Source organism: Seriola aureovittata, chromosome 4 (genome assembly GCF_021018895.1).
Source record: "Seriola aureovittata isolate HTS-2021-v1 ecotype China chromosome 4, ASM2101889v1, whole genome shotgun sequence".
Taxonomy (NCBI): domain Eukaryota; kingdom Metazoa; phylum Chordata; class Actinopteri; order Carangiformes; family Carangidae; genus Seriola; species Seriola aureovittata.
Window position 1 is genome coordinate 3,926,054 of NC_079367.1, and position 14,063 is coordinate 3,940,116.

The 14,063-nt window shown below is 41.7% G+C and overlaps 1 long non-coding RNA gene across 1 annotated transcript in view; it reads left to right on the top strand.

The window, feature by feature from the left end:
• The window catches only part of LOC130167495 (uncharacterized), an 88,851-nt gene that overhangs the window by 39,969 nt on the left and 34,819 nt on the right, over positions 1 to 14,063 (top strand). The window contains exon 3 of the long non-coding RNA XR_008827295.1: positions 12,472 to 12,526. This is a non-coding gene — a long non-coding RNA (uncharacterized LOC130167495). The remainder of the gene's footprint in view (positions 1 to 12,471; positions 12,527 to 14,063) is intronic.

Below are 14,063 nucleotides of genomic sequence, written 5' to 3' on the forward strand. Positions count from 1 at the left end.
AAGATGTCCGACTTCACAGCAGAAATAAACATGTTTACAGCCTGGTGCAGAAACTGTTGTGGTCTCTAGAGCTGATTTCCTCCTCCATGACACCTGTTTATATAACTCACCTGTTCACATTTTACTAAGGCTTAAAGCTACAGTAATAGGCTACAATCCGTTACCTGTGACTGGCCTCCCCGCACCAACAGTGAGCCAATCAGAAGAGAGTATGACCTGTTCTTGCTAGAGCTCCAGTCTGTAAAACTACATGGAGATGATTTTTGGTTCTTAACAAAATAATCTTATCATGGATCAAAACTTCAGATAAAACATCAGATAAGTGTCAAACATGGGACATTTAAAATTAGTTTCTGGCTGTTTAACATTCTGCATGAACAGCGGCAGGTGATTTCCAAAGCTCGGATTGACATGAAATAAGTTTTCCCACTTTTGGTAAGAAATCACAGAGAAACATTCAGCAGGTTGAAATCACTTAATTTTCAGATTAAAGTTCATCTGGATCTGGATTCGTTTTGCGAACATGGCACGAAATTTTGTTCCAAACTGCAACAATAAATCTCTGCTACAGATCGGAGCTGTACCTCTAACTAGCTCCTCTCCACAGCAGTGGAAACCGAGGCTGATGGGAGTTATATAACCGACAGAACAACGGAGCGCTGGCCGGAACATAAACTTGTAGTTTTTCAAATTATCCGAGAGACTCTGGTGTTTTTACAGTGTGTGGAAAATAAAAAAAAAAAAAAAAAAAACAAAAAAACTTCTCCTACTTTGCAGCTTTGTATCGGGCCGCCGGACCAGTTCAAGGCAAATGTTTTACTTTAGACTGACATGTGAGTAACCATAGCAACTATACTGACGTTATATATATGAACAGATGAAGTTTTTCTGCTGAAAATATCCAGTGTTTACAGCACTTGACACTGAATTCAGTCTTTTTTAACGTGATGAAAATACTGACATTTGGTGCTGCACATACATACCATACAGTACAGTACAGTACACACACACACACACACACACACACACACACAGCCTATGTAATCCCATCGTCTGTGTCTGCCCGTCCCTGCGTCCTGTGTTTGTTTGTGTTGTATCTGGTTCCCGATGCCATATGGTATCCGCAGCCACTGGTATCACACTCTGCAGCAGGCCCCTAATAGCCTGCTGTTCTCAGGGCTCGGCTCGTCTTGTCTAAACAAAGACCGCACTGACAAACACGGTGAAGTATTAGAGTTCATGATGAAAGTTTCAGAGCGCAGAGTCGCATATTGTTTTACTGATCCCCCCCACCCCCACCCCCCCTCACAGCTATGCACCTCCATCACAGTAGCCCCTGCTGCACAAAACTACATGCATATTTCCCCCCCAACTATGTAATTACTTTTTTATTCATCTCACAGGCTCGTTCAACTTCCTTGTTTGTGTCTAATTAAGTGGATCACAATGAGTCCAGTCAGTGCACCCAGCATACTTCCTGCAGCATCACGGTCGTATCGCTGCCTCCTCTGCACCTGTACCTTCCTCCAGTGATTCAGTCTTACAGAGGTTCACACCTCAAAACTCCCCGACTCGGAAAACACTTCAACACAATCACATGATGCATCTTGATAGTATTTTTCATTAGACCCTTCCTGTCTGGTGAACACCCACTCATCAAACTCCACACTCCCGGTTTTTATTATCACTGCGTCTCAAGGCGAAACTGAGTAACGCTGGTGACGTCACTCTGACGTCACCAGCGTTATTTCCTCAGACTGATAAGTTCTGCTCGCAACAAAGACAAAGATCTCCGTGTGAAATCAGTGGAGCGGCTGTTTGATATTACAGCTGTTTACTTCAGAGCCGGATGAATCTACATCTGTTTAAATATGATTTTATTTATTTAAAAAAAACATTAATTCCACCTGTACTGGTGATAGATTAAAGGAAAAAAACCTGAATAAATAAATTGAACACGTTTAGAAGAATTACTGATTATATTTGGATTATATTAAGACTAATCAAATCACCTGTATGAAGCACTTTTCCACTACAACCATTTATATCTATTTACCTGAACAGATTCACATTCAAACACAATGAGGAAAATAAAACAACACCTTTAAATTACCATTAACTGAACTGTTTTCATTTCACATTCAGAATAAAACTGAAAACTACAAATAGTATCGTAGTAAAACTATTTTATTCTGCATATTAAATTGTAATTATTTCAATATTAATGAGACTGGTTATAGATACTTAAATACTTGCAAACTGCATTTTGATTAATTTCATTAAATCTTGTTAATTGTACTTGGAGTTCAAGCAACAACAAACGTGAAAAATTAAAAATTTTTTGATATTTTTTTATTTATATTTATATATTTAATTATTTTTATTAGTTATTAGATCGTTGACAGCGGAGACTGAGACGGGGAGTGAGCAGAGCGGATCGGAGGGAAGGACATGCAGCAAAAAGTCCTTATAATATTTTATTCACCACCAAACCATCAGCCGCCGCCTCCACCAGCAGGAGGTCACGCTGACGGTTATGGAGCATGTTATGAAGTAAGAACTGAGGGAACTCTGGGGCGCCCTGGTGGCCTTGAGGTTAAACTGAAGACCATGAACCACATGATTTCCACTGTCGACTTAAAAATCCGTTTTGTTGAAGCAACAGAATAGTTTATCCGACCTCGGATCAGAGCCTCGCTCCACAGTACGTTGTGTGTCTCGTTTCATATAAGATGATCCAATATCATCGTTTTATTCATATTTCTATTTTCTAGTTGCCATTAACGAACACCGTTTCCCAATAGCTCAAGACTTTAAGGGGCTAAAGGTCACGGCTGGATAGAAGACGAGTCGAGTCTCGGTAAATCAGACTCGTCTGTAACGACAGCAGGAGAGAGAGGACTCAACGCTTTAATGGATTTTACGGACAAAATAAGTTGCGCCGATGTAAATTTCATGGGAAACATAGATTTTTTTTCTGTAACTTCATGTTAATATCACAGAGGTTTCAGTTTCGAATATCATCTGCAGATTTGTCTCAACATATGGAAATGAAACATATGGAGAAACACTGAACTACAGGTTACAGGAGTTAAAAGAAGCTGAAGGTTTCCCGAGCACGGAGCCAGGAGACCAGGACCATTTGGCTGTCAGACTGAGGGGAATGAGTGGGCTGGCCTCCAGACCTCAAGGCATCCGGCTGCTGGCACTCCGCAGCGCTCGGCTGTAGTTCATTCAGCTGTACAACAAAGTCAATAACTTAAAGCAGAAATCGTTCTTCACCACGTTTTCCTGTTAATTCTTTAATTTCTCCTTCGCGTCGTCATCACGGCGCTCTTTCCCTACGCCGGGCTCTCCCTGTAATTGACCCGCCCACGCTGCTGCCCCAGCCTGACAGGCGGTTATCAAATGGAGCTGTGACCCATCAGCAGCAGTGGTGTCTGCTTTTCCTTACACATTTTACTCAGTGACAACCACATCTGGCAGATCTGGAAGGTTTTCTTGCCAGTGCTACAAAATTTCTTTGTCATTCCGCCTCCACTGATTTGATTTTCGTGGTTTCTTTCCCCCTAAACTCCATTAAAACGTGGTGAAGAAAGGCAGCCAGTGTATTCTGTGTTACTTCATGTCATATTCTGACTGGTCGGTTTGTAGGCATGTAGTCGTAGCAACAGTCACATTGTGAGAGTTCGGTCCTGAATTTTCTGACACTGTGTTGTGTTGTTGTGGCTTCAACATTTCCACAGGCCTGACATGGAAGGAAGAAAATATCTAAATGATGCGTCTTCTGGGCTCTGCATGTTGACATGGGCGTGTTGTGCATTTGGAAAAAGAAACACAACATGGCTGCCAGACGCATCCACATTACATCATCTACGTAGGGAGGTTTTCACATTGGCTTTGAGAAACACCCACAGACTATAAATAAAGGTCGATGTAGCCTCCGTGACGTGACCCAGGGGTTTCTGAAGAGCAGGTTTGAAGCTCAGAGTGAGCTGCTTCACCGTCGCCATCTTGGCAGTGCCTGACTCCGCCCCTAACTCCCGAGCTAATCCAAAAATGGGAAAAAAGAGGTGCGGCGTGTGTGGAGTCGAGACTTTGGTTCATGCTGGTTTGTTGGCAAACATACGCTTCACCCACCTGTCACTCAAAGAGGCCACGCCCCCTCAATTATGCATAACTTTAAGTCTTAATAAAATGTAAACAGGTGAGTTGTATAAACAGGTGACATGAACCAAAGAGACCAAAGCTGTTTTTGTACCAGGCTGTGAACATGTTTCTTTCTGCTGTAAAGTTGGACATTTTAACATGGGAGTCTATGGGGACTGACTCACTGTTGGAGCCAGACTCTAGTGGTCGTTAGAGGAACTGCAGCTGCTGGTTCTTCAGTGGTAGCGTCATGTTTCAGCCCCGGAGGTTGAGGCTTGGTAATGACTACAACATACATGAGTTAAATGCATCCGTCCCTTACACTGACTTGTCATTGGCATGGCAGCTTCGTCTGACTCCTTAACTCCATGGAAGTTTGTTTTTTTTTATATATTTTTGGCAGCTCTGATAATTGTCCTGAAACCAAGCTGTAATCATTCAACACACTGTACTTGTTTAGAATGAAAAAAAAAAAGAAAAGAAATTACACTCCCTCACACTGCTGTCCTAGAAATTTTCCTCCAACTGCTGTTATGTATTCTGTTTGAAGCTCAGGCTTGACAGCTTCATTTGTGAAGTGTCTCAATTAGGCAGAATATTTCTGCTGACATATCTCGACGCCCAGACTGTCTGACGAGAACATGAAAGCCCAGACTTAAGGAAGTCATCACACACCTCGGCAGAGACAAACACACACAGTCATGTGTGAACGAACACGCACACACACGCAAACATATGCAAACACTAAAAATAGAGGCAGCTATCCTGCTAACGCTAGTTAATGCTCCTCACCCCAGACAGCTGGATTTGCATATCTTTAATGTGCTTTTTTTTTTTTTCTTTTTCTTTTTCCTCCTCTCTCCTTCCCCTCGCTGCGTTTCTCCTTCTCTGTCCGTCCTTCTGTTTTGTGTGAAACAGTCTGGGCTCTTGGAGGAACTCTCAGGAGGGATTGCAGTGCATGTTGGGAGGGAGCATTTTGTGTCAGAAAAGCAAGAAAAAAGCAGGCTGAAAAGATTTCAACAATTGTTGTAATTAGATATTCCCCCCGCCCCCCCCACCACCCCCCCATTACAGTGGCCTGACCACTGTAATGGTCTCCATCTGGTCTGTGAGGCGGGAAAAGAAAGATATTAAGTCCCTGGGCTGTATAGGACGGCCATCTGGGCCGGGCCACTCCCACCACTCTGAGGCCACCTCTCCACTGTCCCAACCCACCAGCAGACCGGCCCACTGGCCGCGGCTTCACACCACGCCGCCGTGTCTGCAGCATCAACAACAATAGATACCGGCCCGCTTGTCCCATTAAGCCCATGTGATTCTTCCAATAGTCGGTTCTGCAGTCAGTAAATAGGCTATGTCATTCTGCTAGCAGGCTGGAGCGGCGCCAGTTGGAGTCTCGCCAGTATACAGCACATTTATCAAGCTCAGGGGACATATTTGTCCGCTTCCTGTCAGGCCTCCTTCACCAATCCAACCACGACCCTTACATCAAGTATCTATAACCCAAAGCGTCTGATTGGTGCAGCCTGGAGCGAGTGCTGACAGGAAGTTGGAATTTGTTTCTCTATTAACACGCTCATAACAGTTATTTTATAATGAGTTACAGAATTTCAAATATCATAAAGTTTACTTGCTTTTTATACAAAGCTTTTTTATTGTTACTATTTTATTGTAGTTTTTATTTATTACACATTGACTTCCTCTTTCATAACTGCATGTTGTGCAGTTTGTGGCAAAAGCAATTTCAGCCACAATGAGGAATATTTGCTGAAGATTTGCCGCCGTTCTTTAGTCACAAAATCAACAAGTCCGACAAGGATGACTTCATTTATCAGTGTGGTTTAGGAAAAAGATCCTAGATTAGGTTACAATTACTTCCTCATTAATATTTGATAACCTTCACTGTCACGGTTAAAACAGTAACTGCTTGAGAGTAAGGTTAGGGAATGATCGTGGTCATGGTTAAAGGAAATTAAATCTCTTCTAAGTCTGAGGTTAGCGTCGTACTTTCCACATCTGCGAGAACTCGAGTCAGTTGTGTCATTTTTCTACAAACATGGTACCACACGATATTTTGATGCTATGATCACACAGACATTAAAGCTAATATGTGTAAAATTTCTGACTTTTTTGAGGTTGGTTATTCGTGTTTTGTATTAACATCGTAAAACTTATGACAAAATAAATGCGCTTCACACATTTGACAGCCGGGACCATGCCAGCTAAATGTCTACATGCAAAATCTATTTGTTATTAACATGCAAAAACATTACAAATATTTTCTATCCAAATGTAATGTATGTAAATAGCAGTGTGCAAACTATTATTAACAGAACAAAATAACACAGTCTAGCGCAGCCCTGCCACTTAAAGGCCTAAAAACATTACAGAATTAAATTATCTGTTGTCTTTGTTGTTGAATCATGTTTGTGCAAAATAAATATGCAAATCAGGACGTTTCACATCTGGATGTATTGTTATAACATCAGACCAGACACTCGCTGCACAACTGCAGTGTTAATTGTGACTAGTTTTCAGTAGCAGTTCTCTCAGCCTCAAATCAACTGAATTAAATCTTATTTGAAAATTAAGCAATTTTCTGTTTCAAGTTGCATTAAAATGATCTCGACTAAAACTTTGGACTAAAATACCGGATTTCTCTGACGAGACTCTGCTGTGCTTCAGAGTGGTAGTTCAGACTGGGCTTGTGTTTCTATCTGGTCAGCAGACTCTTGAGATGAGGGTTTATAATAATATATGGTAAATACTCAACCAGACCACTCAAATGATGTTGAACTAAACACAAAACAGAATCTAAGACCCCGAGCCTCCGCTGTTTATTTATTAAATAACCCGCGGTCGTTGAAATGTCTGATAATCCAAACACAGCTTGACTTCCTTAAAAGCCCTCCAGATATAAACAGTCCATCCACCTAGAGCCAACTGTACACAGGATATTCATTCTTCCCATTTTAAATAAAGTTTCCTGCTGATCGTCGGTCGTTAGAAGATCACGTTAAATAAAGCTGCGTGCTGGTATTTGTGGCAGCAGGTATCATCAGACGGAGCGGCTCTGCTAAAGGAGGAAACCTCCACCAAAATCAGAGAGCAACAATCTCCTGCTGCGGTTACAATAATCTCTTTTGGATCACAGAGATAAATAAATCTGCTCCTCAGTATCTAAATGCAACAGAAAGAAGATTATTATTCTGACCAGCGATTCTCAATAACAAATACTGTGCACTCTGGTTTATGATGCTTTTTTGAAGAGTGCTAGTTAAAGGCTGGACTCGACAATATTTTCATATGATGACAAAGTGAAGGGTCAATCGTAGATCATATATGAAACTAGAGAGAATAATCACAGACTCTACTGAGCCTTTTAGCCTCATGGTGTTCACTGGTTTTGTTTCTGGTTCTCCACTCTACTTGTTTTTTTACTGAAAGCTAGCTGCTACGTGTTAGCGACCAGCTGGTGAACACAGTGGAGCATTTAGCAAATGGTCAGACTCAAGACTCTAACATGATAATATTATATATAACACTAAAATCCTCATTTGACCCCTGAAACCACCAAGCCGGGAACCACTGCTTTAAGATAAATGACAATCTACTACAGCATGTGATAAACTACAGCCAGTGTAAAACGTTTGGTTTTCCTTTAGCCGTGATATTTGCTCCTATAATTTTAGCTTCTTAGCTTTTTAGCTAAAATTCATGGCAGTTTAAAAACTGCTGTTTTTTAGCAGCTGGTGACATTCAAAACAAGAAGGTCTGGCACTTGTGGGATATCATGTTTTTAATACATGTGCCAAAATGATTAGATGATGTAAATAAAATAAATATGTCCTTATCTAGTAGTATAGGGTAAAGACTGTTGAGCAAAATCAAAAGCTTGATTTCTAGCCACCTATTACAAATGGGTTTTTTACATCTGGAAGTAGGTTTTCATTTTGTCCCTTTATCATAGTTCACTCTTTCTATTCTGGTCTGAACATATGTGACTATATGCAGGATTTAAACGTGTTACTGTGACGCTGCTCTTGACGTGTAAGTGCAGGCAGAGGCCAGTCCGTGCTAATTAAGATAAGTACTGGACCGTGAAGAACTTTCACATCACGGCTGAACAAGAACTGAAATGTTTGACATGGCTGCAGTCATAATGTTACTGGTTCAGCTTTCACTTAATGGGAGTCAATTGATACCTGGCGCTCTAAGCCCTGCAATCTCATCATTTCCCTCCATTTTCTTTTTCCTGTTTTGATATTTCAGACTGTAGCTCGAGGCTGACTGAGCACGTTTAGCACGAGATCTTCCATGAGAGCGGCGTCGCAGCTTTTCTTCAGACTCCGTCAGGCTCGTCTGTTAGCAGATTGGTTTAGTCGCAGGATCTCAAATGGAAATCGATTGTAGCTTGTTTGCAGCAGTGATGAAATGTTAAACAAAAAGAGATAGATATGCCATAGGATAAAAGACTGAGCATTGCTCAACTTCTGTATCAGGAAATCAGGAAGTAACTACACACTACAAACTGACTGTTCTGGGTTTAACTGAACACAAACACATTATTCTGATACAAGCTAATATGAACAAACAGACCCATGTCAACAATATTTTGCTCCCCACAGGAAACCGTTGGACTAGAAAGCCACAAATAGTGTCCCATTAATTTCCCAGAATGCCTCTACAAACAAGAAAGTGTAAAGTCCAGGACCTGCACCAGGTGACCTGCTGAACCAGGGCAGACGGTGAAACAGTGACCGCATCGACATAACAAATCGGTGGATCCCTCGATGACGAAATGTACGTCACGCAAAACCCTCACGTACCGGCAGATGTGGAAAGCATCGGCTCAATTTTATCCACTCTAATGGTCAATTAGAAAAGCAACCGCCTGTCCAATTACGTCTCCTCGTGGAGGAGGTCTGGAGTCTCGTGCACCCGAAATGAAAAAGACAGATCAGGTCGTGTCTGGAATTTATTTAGAGATAATAGAGTGTGAGGGTGTGGTCGGCTTTGTAAATTTTTTATTTTGTGTATTTTCTCAGCAGATACTCATATGAGAATAGTGTAAATGGCAATGTAAAACAATTTAACACAGAAAATAGGAAAATGTCTTCACCTCATGTGACTTTTGGTTTGACGTTACACTCTGCCCTCAGTGATGCATCGACCTCAGAGCTCCATTTAAAGTCTGTGTGAACTGGGTTTAACTTTGTGTCCTCCATTACATTCCACCCAGTTTGTTCATAATTATCCCTGCAGGGAAATTCCTTTGTTACAATTGCTCTACACTCAAGTTAGGAAAGAGGAGGTAAATAAGAGAAACAGTAAAAACTTCTATAAAATAGTATTAATAATAAATGCACAGTGAGGGATTAGGAAGAATGTGGAAAAGCAAATGTGTAAAAAGTAAAAAGTAATGTGTACAGAGCACAGTTCGTCAGTGGTTCCCTTCATCTCAAGTCTGTCTTTGCCTGTCTGTCTGTCTGTCTGTCCGTCTGTCTGACTGTCTGTCACCCCTGACTTTCCCTCTCGCTCTCACAACAGTCATCCAAGCTATACAGCCGCTCAGCCAGTGGAAGAACGCTGGGCACGCTGCCAGCCAGCCAGGGCGCCAGTTGGGCAGTCCATCAGTAACATTGAAGACATGTTATCCACCCGAGTGTATCCGCCTGGCCCTGATCACCTGTCTGAGCCCCCGTCTCCCACACCCCCCCCCCCTGCTCACTCAGGGGCCCTGGGTAAAGTGCTCGCAGTCCCCCGTCTTGCTTTATCAGCATGGCACCCAGGCATCCAGCCCGCTGCTTTAGGTCTCTTAAAACACGTACGCAAATAAATGAGGAGGGTGCTGGAAATAACCACTTTCTCATCTGCAGCCAAGGCGCCCTGCTGGTCAGGTCATTGTCTTTAAAGGGACAGGGGCTCAGAGAAAGCAGACCGCTGCTGACCTCCACTCGTTCTTTTCTTAACGAATACAAAGTCAGCGAAGTTAATTTAGCCTCCCTGCAATATAAAATAGATGAAAGGTTCCACAGAGGCTTATAAGGGCTGTTTGTTTCCCGTTGTGACTTGGTGCTTTAAACGCCACAGCTAAAAATATTGCTGTCGCTCTTTTGATTCAAAATATATACAGGATTCGCACTGTGTCTTGTCCTCATTCAATCTGCTTCAATATAATAGTCACCGCTTTACGGATCTACTGATATTATGGCTGCTGAATGGTTTGGAGTGTCACTTTAAGGGTCATTTCCTTTGGCGGCTCAATATTAATCTGATTTTCAAACTAAACTAAAGAACATAAGGTACAGTCAAAGTTGTCCACAATGCAAAATCAGTGTGCCCTGCTGCCCGTGACCCTGACCAGCATTAACACTGGAAAATGGAAAATGACTGGTTTTCAATTTCAATCAATGTGGACATGTTCCATCACAGTGGTGTCCAAACCGTGGCCAAAAAATAGTCTCCATATGGCAGAAATTATTTAAAAAAAAGAAGAAGACACTTGTGAGGCTTTCAGTCCAGAATACACACATGACAGAACATCAGTAACAACGCAACAACATCTCACGTGTGTGTAGAGGTTTTCAGCTCAGTGAGGGTGTGTAAAGGACAGGTATGGATTTACTGACTGTCAAAGAGACAAAACACACACACACACACACACACACACACACACACACAGACTAAAATAGAGGGAGATTGTGCTGTAGCCATGACAATAAGGTAGCTAACGTAAGCAAACCAACTTTGCTACAAGGGCAACATTAGCTTCATGTCAAAACAGGTGGTTGTTAGCTAACAATGCTAATTTAGTACTACGAGGGTTTTAGCTCTGGCAGCTTCTCAGACAATACAAGTGAAAGTTACATTATTCATTAGCGGGACATTAGTAAAGGTGTACTGTCTGTGTTTGTAGCTATAATGTAGCTAACTTAGCTTAAAAGCTGAGCTAGCTTAGGTAGTGATACCAGCATTTGAGAAGGTATGCTAAATGTGTTTGCAGCTATAATGTAGCTAACTTAGCTGATAAGGTGAGCTAGCTGAGCTAATGATACCGGAGGGTGTGCTCTCTCTGTTTGTAGCCATAGTATAGCTAGCTTGGCTAATAAGCTGAGCTACCTTTGCCAACATTACTCCCATTGTGTGTGTAGGCATTTTGAGGTTTTGGGTTACCTGCCAGAAAGGACCTGTGACCTGAACTATTTGTTTTGTGTTCCTATACTCGGGCTACTTTAGTCTTAGACCTCAGATCATATTTGCCAGTGACTTGTGTTTGTAGAATGAAGTTTTCACCTGAAGCTCTGTGGCAAAGCTTTAATCTTTTTGTTGTATTCAGGACATTTTGATGAATATTCTTATTCTTTTTAAACGCCTATAATAAAAGCTACATCTGTGTTATGTGTCAGATTCGACTCAGTGATAATTATGGGTTGGTTATGCAGATAAATACATAGTAATATATAGAATGAGGGAGCATTTTTGAATAACTGATTGAATTTTGAATCATCGGAGCAAGTTAACATCACAGATTCACTTTAAACCATTTCACATTTGTGATATTAGAACCTCAGAGCGCTGTAAACCACCAAAAATAAGTTCCTCTTTGACTTGAACCAAAGAAACATCCATGCAGAATAACTTCAGAATATGCAAAGAGGGGCTATAACACCAAACAATAACTTTGTCATCATAATGTAATGCATGAAGTATTTGCTCTCCCCATTCCTCTGGCAACATTGTGCGCCTTGTGAATACAATCTCCTCGGCCTACCATACAGTATCTCCCTCTCCCTGTTCCGTCCATAATGAATACGAAGTGAATTCTCAATAACAAACCTGACTGCCTGACCCAGAGCAGCTGCAGAAAGAGAAGCAGACCCCGCGAGGCACTGGAGCCATTCAAGAGTTTCTCAGGTGTCATTATAGGTGGAAGCTGAACAACCTCTGATGAAAGAGTGATTGAAGGTCTGTTCAACCTGTTGAGAAATGATCAAAACAATAGTGCCAAGTGAATTGTGAGCTGGAGCTCTGTAGAGTGACTGAAGGTCAAGTACTTTTAAACAGCTTAAAGGAGCTTTAATCCAAGGAACCGCGGTCAAAATCTTTGTCTTTAACCATCCAGAACTTCTCTCGCTACGTCTAGTGTCAATGTGTCAGTAGGAAAAATACTCCCTCCTCATGCATATGACTTGAAATGATTAAGTGGATTTTCAAATGGATCCGTAAGTGAGAAATTGCTTGTCCTCAGTCCGAATGGTAAATCTTGTGTTGTGGTTTCTTCTTTCGGAAAAATCTAACTGCAGTTGTTTCTGTTCACAGCCGCAATGATGGAAGCCTGAACGCCACTGAAGGCCTGTGAGCGGATACGCACGGGGTAAGGCAACTATCATTGTCGCATTGAATAGCTGTGAATCTCTTTTCGTTTTTATATATCTCTCAATCTCTGTTTCCTTTTGATTTGGATGTGACACTTTAAGAAGCAGAGTCGTCCTTGACTAGCTCGCACATGATCCACCGACGTGTCAGAGTTCAACTTTGGAAGTACAATATTCATTGATTATGCATACTGGATCAAAACATGTGAAAATCAATGGTTTTCTCACTTCAATTGAACCACCCACACATCTTACTAATCAGAGGCTTGACTGGTTTCACAAAGATACGTAAGACTGGTCTCCAGAGTTAGACCACATCAGATCTGCTCTTGTTTCTCGTGCAGTTTGAGGGGCGTCATGGAACCTGATTAATTGCCTGAATGATCAAAGATCTAGCTTTCGGATAATCAGAGGGATTTTTGAAATGTTGAAAGCTTTGTGGGTTAACACAACGTACAAGATTAACAACTTTAGTGGTGTCACATCAGGGAGACAATGACGATCCTTTGGAGAGGACTCAGAGCAGAATTTCATTTGAACAAATCAGGTGAATCTTTATTTAATTACTGGGCCTGAGGTGTTATTGAGTGGGATATGATGTGATATGGCTTTTATTGGTTCTCGTCCGTGTCCTCTAACCGAAACCATATTTAAGAAACAAAGCCAACTTCCTGTCTCCAAGCGTTAAGTCATGATGGAGAGAAGAGACCGACAATGTTTTCCTAAATAGCTCATTTTGACCCCCACTGTTTCTGTTGCTTTGCACATTTGTCACTTTGAATAGTAGCTTATAAAAAGCCCTTTTCAGTTCATCAATATTGTATATACACGTATTTGTCATCAACGCTGTTTTAACCTCCACCGTCATTCATTTGACAGTCGCTGGTTCTCAAGTGTGCATTGAGCAGATAGCCGGATTTCCACACGGCTCTTTCTATGAAAGGTAATGTGTTCGGCAACACATTGGGGCTATTACTTCCTCCATCTCTCCCTGCCAAACACCTCTCTGTGGTATTGTCTGTGCTGGAGTGCTGCAGCAGCTTTAGAGGAAGAAATCATTGTTCTTCTTGAGGGCTTAAAGAGCTCGAGGAAGTCATAGACAGCGCTGTTCTCCCTCCTCCTTCCTGTCTCCTCCTCCTTCCCTCATGAAAGTCCGTGAAATAAAGTGCATCACGATGTTCCCATATGGCCGAATACACCAGAGAACTCAAGTACTTTGCATGATAAATGATTCACAGTTGGAAAACAAGTACAGTAGTAGAGTGCTCTCCACTGATAAATTGGGTTTCTATTATAAAGGGCTGATATCGACCTTTTATAAAAGTGCATGTCGTCCAGTTAGCGTTGTTGCTTTTGAAATGATAGGTGTGATGCGGCTTTATTGATTACATATTCATTATAGAATTTATTAATGTTTGTCTATAGGATCAGGAATGATGCATTACATTAATTTTGTCTGTTCGACTGAACTGATGATGCATCGCTTCGGCTGGATTCCCCCCGGCTTACACAAGCACTGGACTCTGTTTGTAGAAA